At 33.6% G+C, this 15,041-nt stretch overlaps 1 long non-coding RNA gene across 5 annotated transcripts in view; it reads left to right on the top strand.

The window, feature by feature from the left end:
- The window catches only part of LOC309656873, a 1,296,162-nt gene that overhangs the window by 503,909 nt on the left and 777,212 nt on the right, over positions 1 to 15,041 (top strand). The gene's annotated exons all lie outside the window — the stretch shown is intronic.

Here is a 15,041-nt window from a genome sequence, read left to right as displayed (position 1 = left end):
CAAGGGGGATGATATTTCTTAAAAGGTTTCCCTGTGAATGATGGAACAAAAACAAGTCATCCATTTCACTTGCCTGAAACACTTCTATTTTTAAAAGAACCCTATAAACCTAAAGAAATGAAACTATATGCGAATAAGGTATTGTTTAAATTTTTAAAAATGACATGTTGTTAATTTTTAAAAATTCATATGGTACTTCCCCAATGTAGGATGTATTAACTCTTTAATACATTAGGGAAACATCTAATGTACTGAAGAACTTAATTTAATAGGACCCTAGGAGGCTGAAAGCAACTTAGTGGGAGAATCTGGCTCATTAATTTCAGTGATGCAGCACCCAAAGGTATTGAATTTTAAATGAATTCACAAACCTAATAAATCATCCTGGCTGTCAAATGAAAAATAATTTGTGAAAAATTTATTACCCATGATTATCATGTATTAATCATAAGGTTTAAAATCTAAGCAAATGTTATACTCCTAGTTGGATAAATACTCTAGATTGCAAGGAGTATTTAATGCATTTTGACATCAAGCCGGTCATGGCAGAATTTATATTTCTAATGAACATCGTCTTAGTCTTTGATAGCTCATCCTTTTCTCGTCAAAGTACTGAACCCATCTGTAATAATGTCACATATATCCTTGTACTTTGGCTTCTAAATCCATGCATTCATCTCTTTCTGAATGCCCATATATCTCCCATGCTTGATCCAATGCCTCAGTATCATTTTGGAAGGGGTGACAAACAACATAGACTCTGCAGGAATGGTTTGTGGCTGAAAAAAGCACCCTGAAGTCTCTAAAATCAGCTTTGTGGTTTATGGCTGCCTTTCATTGCAGCCATACAACTCAACGAAACATTCATTTTTTAACTTCTGTCTTGACCAAGATAGGTTGTTCCCATGTGTGAAAGCAGACATTATCTATATCTTCATTCATTTTCATGCATGGCAAAGAATGTCAACATTCACAAAAATCAAACCCTAATTTCTTGGACTTATTGTCAACTCAATGGCCTCATGAAATTCATCAAGCAATGATTCTTCCTACTGAGATTTGTATTTGATTGATACAAAAGTTGATAAGCATTTATTCTGCAGTACTCTATAAAACCATACTAAATATAATTTACATCTTGGCTGCAGCAAATTAGAGAGGAGGGATTCATATTTATATCTCAAACATCAGAAGATAAAAATTCTGAGAAACCTTTCATCATCTGTCCAAGCTGTAATTTCTAGCAATCTGTATATAATTGTTTAAAATTATGTAAGTAGTTCAAGCATAATGCCTTAAATGATTGAGTCTATTTGTAAATTTATTATAGAGAAATGTCAAGTTCCTTTTTGGAGAAAGTATGAAACTCATTTATATTATAAATAATACATAAATAAATATATAGTAGATATACAAATATGCCAATAGTTATATGCTTTAGAAAGTTTACACATATAATTCCTAAGGAGTTTTGTTTTGGTTCTACACTTTATTTGAATGCTAAATTAATATTGCATACATTAATTCATTTATAAACATATTCAAAATGTATTTTAAGCTCCTACTTGTGCACTATTAAATGGCAATGATAAATTAAATGCCGTTTTTCTTATGATCCTTACAATCTAGTTGGAGGACTAGAAAAAAAGAAATAAATATTTACATCTTAGGTGGTAATAAGATCCATGAATACACACCACTGTATATAAAATAAACAACAAGGATTTACTGTATAGCAGAGAGAACTATATTCAATATCTTGTAATAATCTATCATGGAAAAGAGTCTGAAAAAATATATATACATGTATGACTGAATGACTTTGCTATCCACCTGAAGCTAACATAATCTTGTAAATCAACTATGCTTCAATTAAAAGAAAAAGCATGACTAGGGATTAGGAGGTATGAAAATATGTGGAAAGAGACCTTCTGGAAAGGAGAAAGAGCAGATGCAAAGGCCAAGAGGTGGGAATGTCCTTTACCCATTCAAGAACAGCAAGGACACTGGTATTTATGAGCAGGGTGGGTGAAAGGGTCTGAGGAGACGTGATCCAAGTGACATGTGGCTGGGGGTCAGAGCTCACAGGGCCTTTAGTTGGACTTGTTAAGGACTTTGCCTTTTATTCTGAGTGAAATGTGAAACCATCTAAGGATTTGTGACAAGAGCCAAATTCTGGTTTATCATTTTTAAAGGCTGAAGTTTAGAAAATCTGCAGACAGGAGGGAGAATCTCATGTAATCCATTTGGTGGCTATGTCAATGATCTAGGCCAAGAGTTTTTCATGAAGATAAGACCCAGGAAGGCAGGTGTTTGTTTTTGTTTTTTGTTTTTCCTACTGCTGTATCCACAACCGAACAGTGACAGAGATGTGGTAATCACTCAGTAAATATTGCCTAATGAGTGCATAGTAAATTGGATGAGGGTAACAATGGACATGGTGAGATGATGGAGTTCTAAATACAGTCTGAAGGTAGAGCTAATAGATTAGTTGATAGATTGGACATAGGATGTGAGAGAAAATAAATTAAAGATGAATCTTTTGGAATATTCTGGAATAATGTATTTGCCAGTTCGTGAGATAAAAATAAAAGGGTGGGGAATGAGTTTAGGAGCAGAATGAAGGAACGGATCTTGGAATTAATCAATTTGATATGCTTCAGAAATTTCTGGATGACAATATCAGCTAGATGGTTGGATATATGAAAATGATTATATGCGAGATTCTCTATTTTTTTCATAATCACAATGCAATGATTTTACATTGACCTCAGTTCTTATGATGGCTTCAGGTTAAGTTTTTATTTTTCTTGGTAAATCTAGCAAAAGTTAGAATTAATACTTATTTAAACGTCAGGTAGGGTTTCGGTATGTTTTATTATCTGTATTTATTGCAAGCCTCAAGCAGTTTATGGTTTATGGGAGAAAAGCACATTTTGTGACCACTGGGGGAAAGAGGCCTAGAAGATGTATGGACAACCTAGGCACTGCTGACAGTGTGTGATTAAGAAAGCCCATGTTCAGGGAAAGTTTAGCTGATTTGACTGTGTTTTAAGAGTCATCAAAGCCTCTCAAAATTTAGCATAATCGTGCAAATGGGTGATTGAATAACGATGACTTTAGTCAAATTACTACTCTATTTTCAATATTTAAGAAAACAAAAGTAGCAAATTGAGGGAAGAAATGTGTACATAGGAGTAAACCTGTATGTTTTTGTGATTCATTTCAAAAATCCCAGTGTGTAAACTCAGGCAACAATTCATTTAAAATTCAGTTAATCAACTAATATCTATAACACTATCCTACAAAAATTATGGTCAGCTCTGTATACAGAGACCTTTAATTATTATATGTGTTAGAAATAACATTTCCTTTATACAGGGTCCAAAGAAATCCTGGTGACAGGGACAAGGTGCAAAATTACTCCATCCTAACATACCAAAAATTGCTGTTTTGGTCTGGATCTTAACGGAAACATGCCAGCTGGAAGACTTTGAGGTTTAAAACTATCTCAGTGACATAGAACAGTTATACTAGTAATTATAAGTAAATCTCTATTTGGGAAATCTTAACTTCCCATAAGGAGACAAACTCCTCAGCTTCCAATGCATACTCCTGGCTAAAGTATAATGCAAATTACATGTAAATTTCCCAATCTGGCAAAATGTGCTGGTGAAGACCCTGACTTGGAGTTTTGTTGTTGTTCGTTTACCTCCTTATTTTCAAAATAAGTGTAAACTGACCGAGAAAGTAATGAAACAGAATGGGAAAGACCCCCAGATCTGCCCAATAATGGTCTCTTAATAATTTGATATATTGATTCTATGTATAACTACTACATACATTTAAAACCATGCTTCACATGACTTGAGATAATTATAATTGACACTGTACATTACAATGCCTGACATTTCAAGTTACATATGGCCCTCTGTATTCAAGGGTTCTGTATCCTCGGAATCAATCAACCAAGAATGGAAAATATTTTTTAAAAATTCCAGAAACTTTCAAAAAGCAAAACCTGAATTTGCCTCATGCTGGCAACTATTTATGTAGCATTTATATTGTATTAACAACTATTTAGATATAATTTACATTGTATTAGGGTATTATAAGTAATCTAGAGATGATTTAAAGTATATGGGAGATGTGCCTGGGTTATTTGCAAATATTATGCCATTTTACATAAGGGACTTGAGCATTTTCAGATTTTGGTGTCTGCTGGGATTCCCAGAACTGAGGGACTACTTAGTGTACTTTGAAAGTCACACACAAAAATCTGCTTCATAAATGTTTGTTCCCTGATCCTTTTTTCATCGATATAGTTATTTGTAACCAAAGTCTCCCTATTTGCATAAATTACTATAAAAGGGAACTAAAACTACCCTAAACATTTCACCTAACATAACACGTTATTGTAGACTAATAATTTATTTCATAAAATCAATACTAGAAATTACGCCTCCCACTAAACTATGTTCTTATACTAACATATGTTATTTATCTTAGAGTTCATAAAAACTTTCCACAGTAAATATTAAAAAGGACTTGAGTTATCAATAATACTATTGTGATGTGATCATTTCATAAAATGTTAGAGATATATGGTATGCTTTTAATTGGATTTTTATAATACATCTTTAAAGCTAACATTTGCCTATTTAAGAGCAATAGATTAGATGTTATGAATGACCATCTGAAAGCCAGGAAAACATTAATAATAAGGGACGATTTGGTAATAATAATCCATTCAGTTCTTCTGCTTAGCATATAAATTAAATAACATGGATCAAAGTGATTACTATAAATTGATTAGCTCTCTGCAGAGTGGTAATGCTACTTTGCTAGGCTAACATTAGCATCTGTTATACAAAAATATTTCATAAAATCCTTGTATTTATTTAGAATGATTTTTAGCTGAGATCATATCAAACTATACATTCAATATATTTTAATTTTTTTCCAATAACACTAAAAAGCAGGAATAAAATAGCATCTAAGATATTCATTGAAGGAAGCTATACATACAATTACTTTACATAATTTAGAATATATTTGCAATGTACATTCTTAATACAAATCTTAAAACCTTAAGAAAGAGGACTTTAATTAATCACATAAGTCAGGAATTTTATTATTAAATGTACTACACTTTTGTGAATATTTTTAATTAATATAACTACTAACCATTATAATTTTTAAAACATTTTTTCTGCCATAGATACTGAGAAAAATATATTTTACCATCAAATGCATTGTAAACTAAAATAGATCACCTGCATGTCTTTGATCTAGAATTTTGATTCAAACTTTGAATTTATACATGATTTTATGAGCTCTCATCATTTGAATGAGCAGTTAATTTGCAAATAATTTTTTGTCACCAAATTTATCTAAGTTCCTTGTAACCACTAAATGTCTTTTCTTTGCTCATTCCCTCAAATTCTACCCACCATCCACTCTAAGAAAATCATTCATTTTCTGCTGTACTTCATGTTTAAAGATATACAGTAAGTTCCCTACATACAAACCTTCAAGTTGTGAACTTTCAAAAATGCAAATGTGCATTTGTATATCCAATCATGTAAGTTAGTTCACGTGTCTGATGTACATTGTCTACATTGTCACGTGTGTGCATCCTCTACAAGTGGTTGTGCAGCTTGCCCTCCATCTCCTATTGCTGACGAAAATCCTTCAGCTCTACCATCTCCCACCTTCTCTCCCTCCTCCAATCAGTAACTCTTCTTGCCTGTTCACTCGATGCCAGCCCCTGTATGCCAACTTTGTACCGTACCACTGTACTTTTCCAGGTACTGGACTGTAAGAATAAAAATGTTTTCTTTACTTTTTGTGGGGTTTTTTTGGTCTTTTTATGTATTATTTGTGTAAAAAGTATTATAAACCTATTACAGTTCAGTACTATATAGCCGATTGTGTTAGTTGGGTACCTAGGTTAACTTCGTTGGACTTACTTACAAATGAATTGGACTTACAAATGTGCTCTCAGAATGGAACTCATTCATATGTTGGGGACTTACTGTATATTAATGAGTTATTATAAGGCAAATCCTCTGTATCACCAGTCATTCCAAGAAATTGATCTTTGCCAACCACAGCAGAAGCTTTTGCCCCAACCTTGACCCTAATCTCAACTCTCTTCTTTCCTCCAAAATGATCAATTTACTTAATTTTGTAACAATAAATTCTTTTTTTCACATTCTTTTTTTTGTAATAATAATTTCTTTGCATTACTTTATAGTTTTATTTTCCAAATGACCATCCCCAAGCATTTTAGTTTGGTCCATTAATTTTTAAAATTAATTTAAATTTATTTTTAAATATTGTAATTTTTAGAGTAGTTTTAGGCTCACAGCACAATTGAAGGGAAGGCACAAAGATTTCTCATATACCCTCGTCTCCACCCATGTATAACTTCTCCTATTTTCAACATCCTCCAACAGAGTGGTATATTTGTTATGATTGATTGTAATGTAATGGCACATCATAATCACTCAAAGTCCATAGTTTATACTAGGGCTCATTTTGGTGTTGTATATTCTATGTGTTTGGACAAATATAATGACATGTATCCATCATTATGGTATCATCCAGAGTATTTTCACTGCCCTAAGAATCCTCTGTGCTACTCCTATTCATAGCGCCCCCCAACCCCCCATCACAATTCCTATCAACCACTGATCTTTTTACTGTCTCCATAATTTTGACATTTCCACAATGTCTAATAGTTGGAATCAGTCTTCTTTCATTTATTAATACATATTTAAGTTTCCTCCATGTCTCTTCATGGCTTGGTAGATCATTTCTTTTTAGTGAAGAATAATATTTCGTTGTCTAGATGTACAACAGTTTAGTTATCCATTCACCTACTGAAGAACAATTTAGTTCCAAGTTTGGCGATTATGAATAAAGCTGCTATAGAAATCTGTGTGCAGGTTTTTGTGTGGACATAGTTTTCCACTCCTTTGGGTAAATACCAAGGAGAGTTATCGATGGATGGATCACATGGTAAGAGTATGTTCTGTTTTGTAAGAAAGTAACGGACTGTCTTCCAAGGTGACTGTGCCATTTTGCATTCCCACAAGCAATGAATGAAAGTTCCTGTTGCTCCACGTCCTTGCGAGCATTTGGTATTGTTAGTGTTTCAGATTTTGTCTTTTCATAGGTGTGTAGTGGTAATCTCATTGTTTTAACTTTCATTTCTCTGATAACATATGATGTGGAATATCTTTTCATATGCTTATTAACCATCTGTGTATCTTCTTTGGTGATGTGTCTGTTGAGATCTGTGGCCTATTTTTTAATTAGGTGGTTTGTTTTCTTACTGTTGAGTTTTAAGTGTTCCTTGTATATTTTGGATTACAGTCCTTTACCTGATATGTCTTTTGCAAATATTTATTCCAAGCCTGTGTTGTCTTCTCATACTTTTGACATTGTCTTTCCTAGATGTTGGAGAATGGAGGGAACAAAAAGTGCCCACTGAACTGAGAAGGCATCTTGAGACCAAAAAATGAGGCAGGCAGATCCATGTAATCAATGGATCTTACTCGCAGGGGGGGGCCAGAATTGGGCACTGATCCGTAAACATTCACAGCTGCACTCTGACAACTGAGGGGCCGCTGGGACAATTTTATAATTAGCCTATGGTATGGGAGTAGGTGCTTGGAAACAGGAAGTTCATTCCTAAGTCAACATTCAAGAATGGGTAACTAAGTCTCATGGGTGTTAGGAATAAGTCCGTGAAGGTTTTTATCATTGTTTGGGAACTAATGGAACATGGAGACCACCTGATCCTAATGATTCTTTAAAAAAATACCTATTAACTACAAAGCCTTTGACAACAGAGAAGTGATTTTCTGCAAAGTACAATCCTGGGTGGGGTCAGTAAAATGATAGGAGAAACCATAAGGCCCAAGACGGCATCAGTTATGCTAAGAGCCATACACCAGAGAAGTTTTTAAAATTTTAATGAAGTTCCATTTATCAACTGTTACTTTCATAAATCATGCCTTTGATATTGCATCTAAAAAAGTCATTGCCATACCCAAGGTCATCAGGATTTTTTTCCTATGTTATATGCTAGGAGTTTTATAACTTTGTGTTTTACATTTAGGTCTATGATCCATTTTGAGCTAATTTTTGTGAACGATGTAAGGTCTGTGGCTAGGTTCATTTGTTTGTATGTGTATGTCCAATTATTCCAGCACCATTTGTTGAAGAAATTATCTTTGTTCCATTGTTTTGCCTTTGCTCCTTTGTCAAAGATCAGTTGACTATAGACCCACATATGTGGCTCTATTTCTGGGCTCACTATTCTGTTGCATTTATCTATTCATCTATTCTTTTGCCAATACACTGTCTTGATTACTGTAGCTTTATAGTAAGTCTTAAATTGGAAAGTGTAAATTCTAACTTTATTCTTCTCTTTCAATATTGTTTTGGCTATTCTAGGTCATTTGCCTCTCCATATAAACTTTAGATTCTATTTGTCCATATCTACAGAGTAACTGTCTGGAATGGTCCATTTTTAAAATTCTTAAATTCTAGATTACTTTCTCCATTTTTTTTTCTTTTGAAGAATCTGGAACATCTGGTAGATTTTTCTGTGTGTTACATTTTGTTGATTGCATACTCGTGGTGAAATTAAAAATGTTCTGATCTCGATATTTCCTGCAAATTGGCAGCTGGAGCCAGAGTCTTGATAAGACTGCAGTTTACTTTTTTGGTAAGACTATACGTAGTTTGTGATTTCATTAGGAAACATGTAATATCTGTTCCTTCTTTCTTTCTATTTTTTTTTGTATGGTAGTAACTGTTCATACATTGAAAATGAGGTTGCAGAATATACACTAAAATCTCTAATTCAAGAAAATGTCTCTGATATTTTAAAATTATAAATAATAACAAACATATTATATGCAACTAAATGTTGAATCTTCGCTTACTGCCAATAGTTATTATATTTTAATTTTATTAAATTTTTTATTTATTTGAGTTTTTAAAACTCTTCCTTTTTAAACCTGTTTTTCATGGACTCTATTGCATTTATTCACTCTTGTGTTCCTTCTAGTTCAGTCTTCATCTCTGAATTTAATTTTTCTTGGGTTACTAATTATTTCTTGGATTTTGTTCATTTATTTCTGAGTTTTTAAAATTCCAATTTATGTGGTTCTTTTGTGCTTTGTAATATTTTCTTAATGTCCTTTCCTTGTATTAAATAGAAAGCTCAGTTTATCTGTTCTACGGAAATAACTATGACAAGTTTTAATTGTCTGTAGACACGTTATTCTGCTTCTTTTTGTCTTTTTTTTCTTATAGCAACTTTTTTGTTGATCATTATTGTATCAAATCAGTTTACTTGAACTTTTTGAAGAATTTGTGGCTTATAGAATTTTTCATAAGTTCATAAAGCTCCCACGTCTTCCACTTCTTTTTTATGTGTGATTGTGTGTACGTACATGGGTGTGCACACACGTGTGTGCATATTTAGTGTTTAAATATGAAAGCTAGACTTCTGGGATGTCCTGGTAATGTTCCCATCTATCATTTTTATGTGGACCTTCTTTTTCTGTCCTTCCTATTATTCCTCATATTTCTAATTCATTCCCAGAAATTTCTTCTCAGTTTGGGACCCTGTATTGAAGGGATCTCTGTATCTCTGGAAGCTCACTTTCTAAGGTTCAAAGAACTAATCCACTCCAGTCCCTCTAAATTACCATTGGCCTTCAGCTTGCCTTCAACTTCCTTTAAAAAGTGTAAAACCTCTTCCATTTCATCTGCTAATCCTAATTTGCCCTGTGGCTCTCCAGTGAATACCAGATGGCTATTTTGGGGATCTCTTGCTCTTAAATTTCTCAGCTAACCCACTACTTTCTATACCTTTTCCCCACAAGAGTCATATACTATGCTGTTTTTTTGAATATTGACAATTTGTCCCCACCCACTTCTATTTTGGATTTTGTGGAGATACCTTCTTACCTAGATTTGTTGAAAAGTTTGTCATTTAGATCTTGCTGTTACTATGCACTTGTTATGTTTTTATGAAGAGACTCAAATATTAGTAACTATGGTATTATTGTATTTATCTGAACAGGATCATTTGTTTAATGTACATTATAATAATAACAAACAAGGAAAATATACTTTATCTCCATAGATATATGAAAGCTTAAACTAAATAATAATAAAAGCTGAATGTTAATTTATTTGTATTTATGTCCAATTGAAATTTTAATTTCTTTTTGAGCGTGAGATAAACTAATTTAAGAGATTATTATTAGATTAGATTTACTTCAACTCATGATAATAGGATACATGAAATTTAAAAGATTATCCTTGCAGCATCACTGTCTTCAAGTAGTTTAGAATGTGAATAAATTGGGAGATGTTTACAGATATTATAAAGTACTAATAATATGTGCAATACAGCCGTTAATTCCTTTGCCACTTTCTGTTTCTTACAAAATGAAGTCAATATTTTAATCACCATTATCATGTAAATTTAGTTCCATTTAAAAATATTTTCTAGCTTTAAAAGTATATTTCCACTTATTCTGAAGCTATTATTTCTGGAAGTTTTCTCACAATATGCACCAAATATAAAATATTAATTTTTCTCATTCAACTTTGCACCTTAAATCAGATCAGCTAACTGCATCAGGCCCTGTTCTGTACATAATTTCAAGCAGCTCCTTCTCTCTCCACTTGACTATGACAAGAACCACATTTTTTACTATACATGCTGATGATACCAAAAAAAGAAAGAAACAAAATAAGGTTTATAAAATATCAGACCAGAGTTTACTCACATGCCCTTTATATTCCTGGTTATGCATGAATCTTCTGTCTCACAAATGGGAAAGAAGCAGGCTATTGAACTTGGAGATAATGGCCATGATATCATGGTATCATGATATCATGATATCATGAAAGAGAAGAAAATTTTAGTTTTTAAATGCGATGAAGGGAAATAAAAAAATAATATAAAGTGTTAAATACACTTTTGCGGCTAACAGTGATATTAGAAACTTATATTTTAAAATTCATAGATATTACTATATGAGAGGAATGAAGAGCTCACCTGAATACATCTTTCAGACATTGTATAAATATGTAAAGGATGATTTCTATGTGTCATGCTCTCCGCTTGGCACAGGGAATACCAAAATAGTATGAAAATACCTGTCTTCAAAGAACTCACAGTCTAGATGTGGAGACATAAAAGTAAGTAAGCACTAATATGATATGAAAAGCAAAAATAAAAGAAGCACATAGCATAAAGGAAAAACCACCAAACCTTTCCTGTGAATATAAGAAAATGTAGATAAGTATTCACAGAGGATGTGAAACTTAAACATAAGTAGAACTTAATTCATTTATTAATGGGGCACCAGGTCTAAGAGACAGCTAACTTTATTGCCCAACTTCTAGTTTAAAAGAAAAATGCTCCAACTATCATCAGTCTGGCTGGAGCAGGAGTGAGAAAGCATTTTATGGATTTGCTGTGGATGGGACACAGAATTGTTGTGGAGGCTTGAAGGAAGATGCATATAGAGAATTAGAGAGTAATCACACGATGAATGTTTCTTATGACCCCACAGAGAGTTGTAAGTCTGTCCAGCAAGCAAAGATCTACATCATTTATTCAGTTGGCAAATATTTATTGAATACCTGCGCTGTATGCTTCTAGGTCTTCACTTTATACCAGAGAAAGAAAGAGAAGACAAAGATCTGCATTCTCATGGAGCTTACATTTATGGGCAAATATACAATAATCATTAAAAATAATAAATAAGTAAATATCTGGCATAATAGGAAATGATAAGTGCTGTAGGAAAGAAAAAATGTAGAGCAGAGTAAGGGAGGTCAGGAGTGTGCAATTGGAATCGGAATCGGTGGCAGTATTAAATATGACTGGTCAAATGTAAAAGGTAAAATTCCAGCAAAGATTTAAAGAAGGTGAAAGAGCTTGGCAAACTGATATCCCATCATTTTAGGCAAAGAGAACAGCTAGGAGAGTATCGCTAGAGTGAACCCTGGTGTGTTGAAACAAATGCAGTCCATTGAAATATTTAATGTAGGTATTATATCATGGTTCATATGTGTATACAAATACATTATTAATTGATTCTTCTCATGTGGTTTATATTTAGAGATGAACACATTATTTTTTTCACAAAGGGGATATGTATCTACAGATAACCAATGAAATTGTGGGATTTTTTTCAAGACAATTTTTTAGAACAGTTTTAAGTTAAGAGCAAAATGGAAAGGACGTTATAAAAATTTCCCATATCCCTTCTCTTCCCCCATATGATCCACATCCCCCACCAGAGTGGTACATTTTTTACAATGGATGGACCTACAGTGACACAGCATGATCACCCAAAGTCCAGTCTTTACCTTAGGCAGGGTAGTTTTTTTTAAAGGAGATTAAAATAACCTACAGGTGCAAGTCTCTGTGGATCTCTCAAACTGGTAAATATTGTTCATTTTCTTTCTAAAGTCACATAACTCTAAATAGCTTCATATCACAGAATTGTTAAGGCAATAACACAACACACACATACGTTTCCAAAGTTGATGCTATTTGGAGGCAGGAGATACAGTAGCTTTCTGGTTTTATAACAGAAACTATAAAATGAATAAGAAAAGTATAATGATTAAATTCACTTTAATGCTACTCTGTAGTCAAGGCTAAGTATTTCCTAGTCTATCCTCATCATGAATTATTCTGAGCTATTTTGTCCAATTTACCTTAAAGCTTCACAATGAGATCAAATGTCAATACTTAAATAGTTTAATAATAAAAGGCCAACATTCAGGTATCCTGAATTTGATTATAAATATCCTCCTCTTATCAAATTACCAAGCAGAAATCAAATATAAAATTCATGTTGTGAGTTAAAATCCAAAAAAGAGATGTAAATTAAAATGCTTAAATAGTAATATATACCAATCAAAGTCCAAAATAAAATATGTTTTCCTTGTGACTTAAATAAATGTCAAAGAAATTAATGTCCAAAATTAATCCTCCTCAGAATTATAGTCTGATTAACCTAAGCTAGAGGGGTTCTCAGTGTCTAAGTTGATTTGTTTCTTTCAGAAAGCCTGAATTGTCTTCCAGTGAAGTGGCTGTGATGTTTCTGGGGTTCCAGGAGCTCTATCATTTCAATGCCAAGGCTCTTCAGTATTTCATTTTTTTTAAAGAGTCCAAAGTAATCATAGGATACATAAAAGGGTAACAAGGTGCCTACACAACCAAATTTAGAAAACAGACAATGCCAAGTATTTAAAAACAGTCACTTCAAGCTTTTTCAGGATTGAGTGCCTAGAGGTACCAAAGATGATAGCAGACGTTCAGCAGCAGATGATGGGAAAAGGATTGATGGAGAAAATCATGGTCACACATCCATGGTGATGTTCCACCTCTGCTGTTTCAAGAGTTCATTACTTTGAACCACACCTTATTTAGGAGAAAATTTCCATTGCACAGTGGAACTATGATGACAATAGCTAGAGGTTCATCTCAAAGGGTGGTGTCTAAAAAATGGCATCTGAGAAATGTAGGCCTTCTTGCAAACTTAATTGGCCATGGCAGTCACTTGAGATGACTTTCTTTTCTATTTATGCAACCCAACCCTCTTAATTTCCAGGTTTCCTTTGTATTTCTTGTTTAAAATGCCCCAATGCTCAATTAATCATGGGTCCTCTCTGGTGTCAGCGTCAGAACACACTTGTAAGCATTCATTTTCATTTCTAGGACATGATTCTGTTTCTATTGTGAGGTGAGCCTTCTTAGGACATTTTCTCCATCACCTCAACTTTGTTTCAGTTGGAGAAAGACCCTCAACAGTCTCATAATCTGATACAACTGTTGATGCCTCTGGGTCAGGTGAAGACTGAGGGCTTTGTGGTCAGACACTGTCTCTCCTCAGATTTTAATACTCTAGGCTTTGAGTTTGTTTCATTCTGCTTTATTTTCTTTGCTATAATTTTTTGTTTGTTTGTCACATCTTTCTTCCATATCCACTTTCTAGTGCTTCTCTTACCCTTCAGGAGGGCTCAGATGTGGTACAACATAACCAGCTTATCTCAGTCCCTGTCATTCTCTGACATGTATAAATCGGGCTGATATCATTTGCTTAATTAGGATGCCGTCTTTCCCTGTACTTTTTCTTTTCTCCCTGGCTTAGACATTCATTTATCTAAATTTTCCTCAATCAACAATTTCGGGATTGCAAAATTATCCGTTCTTCAAACAAATTTTATTGATACACATTTTCCTGAATTGGATAAACCCATTCAGGTGGTATCTCCCCACCAAACCAACTTCTTAACCGTATTGGAACAACATCTGTTGTTATCCTGCTCAGATGTCCTTTACTGTGTAGCTAGCATCATTCTTAAATGCTAATTGACAATGTATATAGTAGATTCAGCTATGTACATACATGTCCACATGTTTAGCTTTACGTGTTCATGCAAATACAACTAATAGATTCAGTATCAATGTCTGAATCATTTAGTTCATTAGTGAAATATTAAGTATCTGAATCGTTCTTTAATTTTTATTGGAGTATATTCTGCTTGTTTTGTTTCACAGCTAAAGCATTATTGGTCTGCAGTTATTCCAAAACAGAATATTTACATTCTCATTATTTGACAAGAACATTACTCACTGTTTCTCAATAACCTTAAAAGCCCAATGGTGACAAATGATCATTGGGGAGTTAAGGGTGTTGCAGGACAGAAAATCTGGGAAGAAGTGGAACTAGAGGAGAGGAAATTGTAACAGACAAGGGGGCCCTGCTGTCCCTTCCCAGTGCTTCCATCCCCAAGGGAGGGTCAAGGGGGATGGAGCTGCCATATGCTTTTGATTTTTGTTTTGTTTTTTATCTGTAGGGTATGATGAGAAAATTACATAGGTGTGAGGACAGAAAGTCCAGGTGTGAGGATGGAGTGACTCCAGGAAAGGAGAGAATTTGGAGGAAACATTATTACCAAAGTAAGGTTGAACATTA

This window comes from Balaenoptera physalus (assembly GCF_965194825.1).
Source record: "Balaenoptera physalus genome assembly, chromosome: 3".
NCBI classification, from domain to species: domain Eukaryota; kingdom Metazoa; phylum Chordata; class Mammalia; order Artiodactyla; family Balaenopteridae; genus Balaenoptera; species Balaenoptera physalus.
The sequence above is the reverse complement of the archived record's forward strand: the minus strand, read 5'-3'. Positions and strand labels throughout refer to the sequence as shown.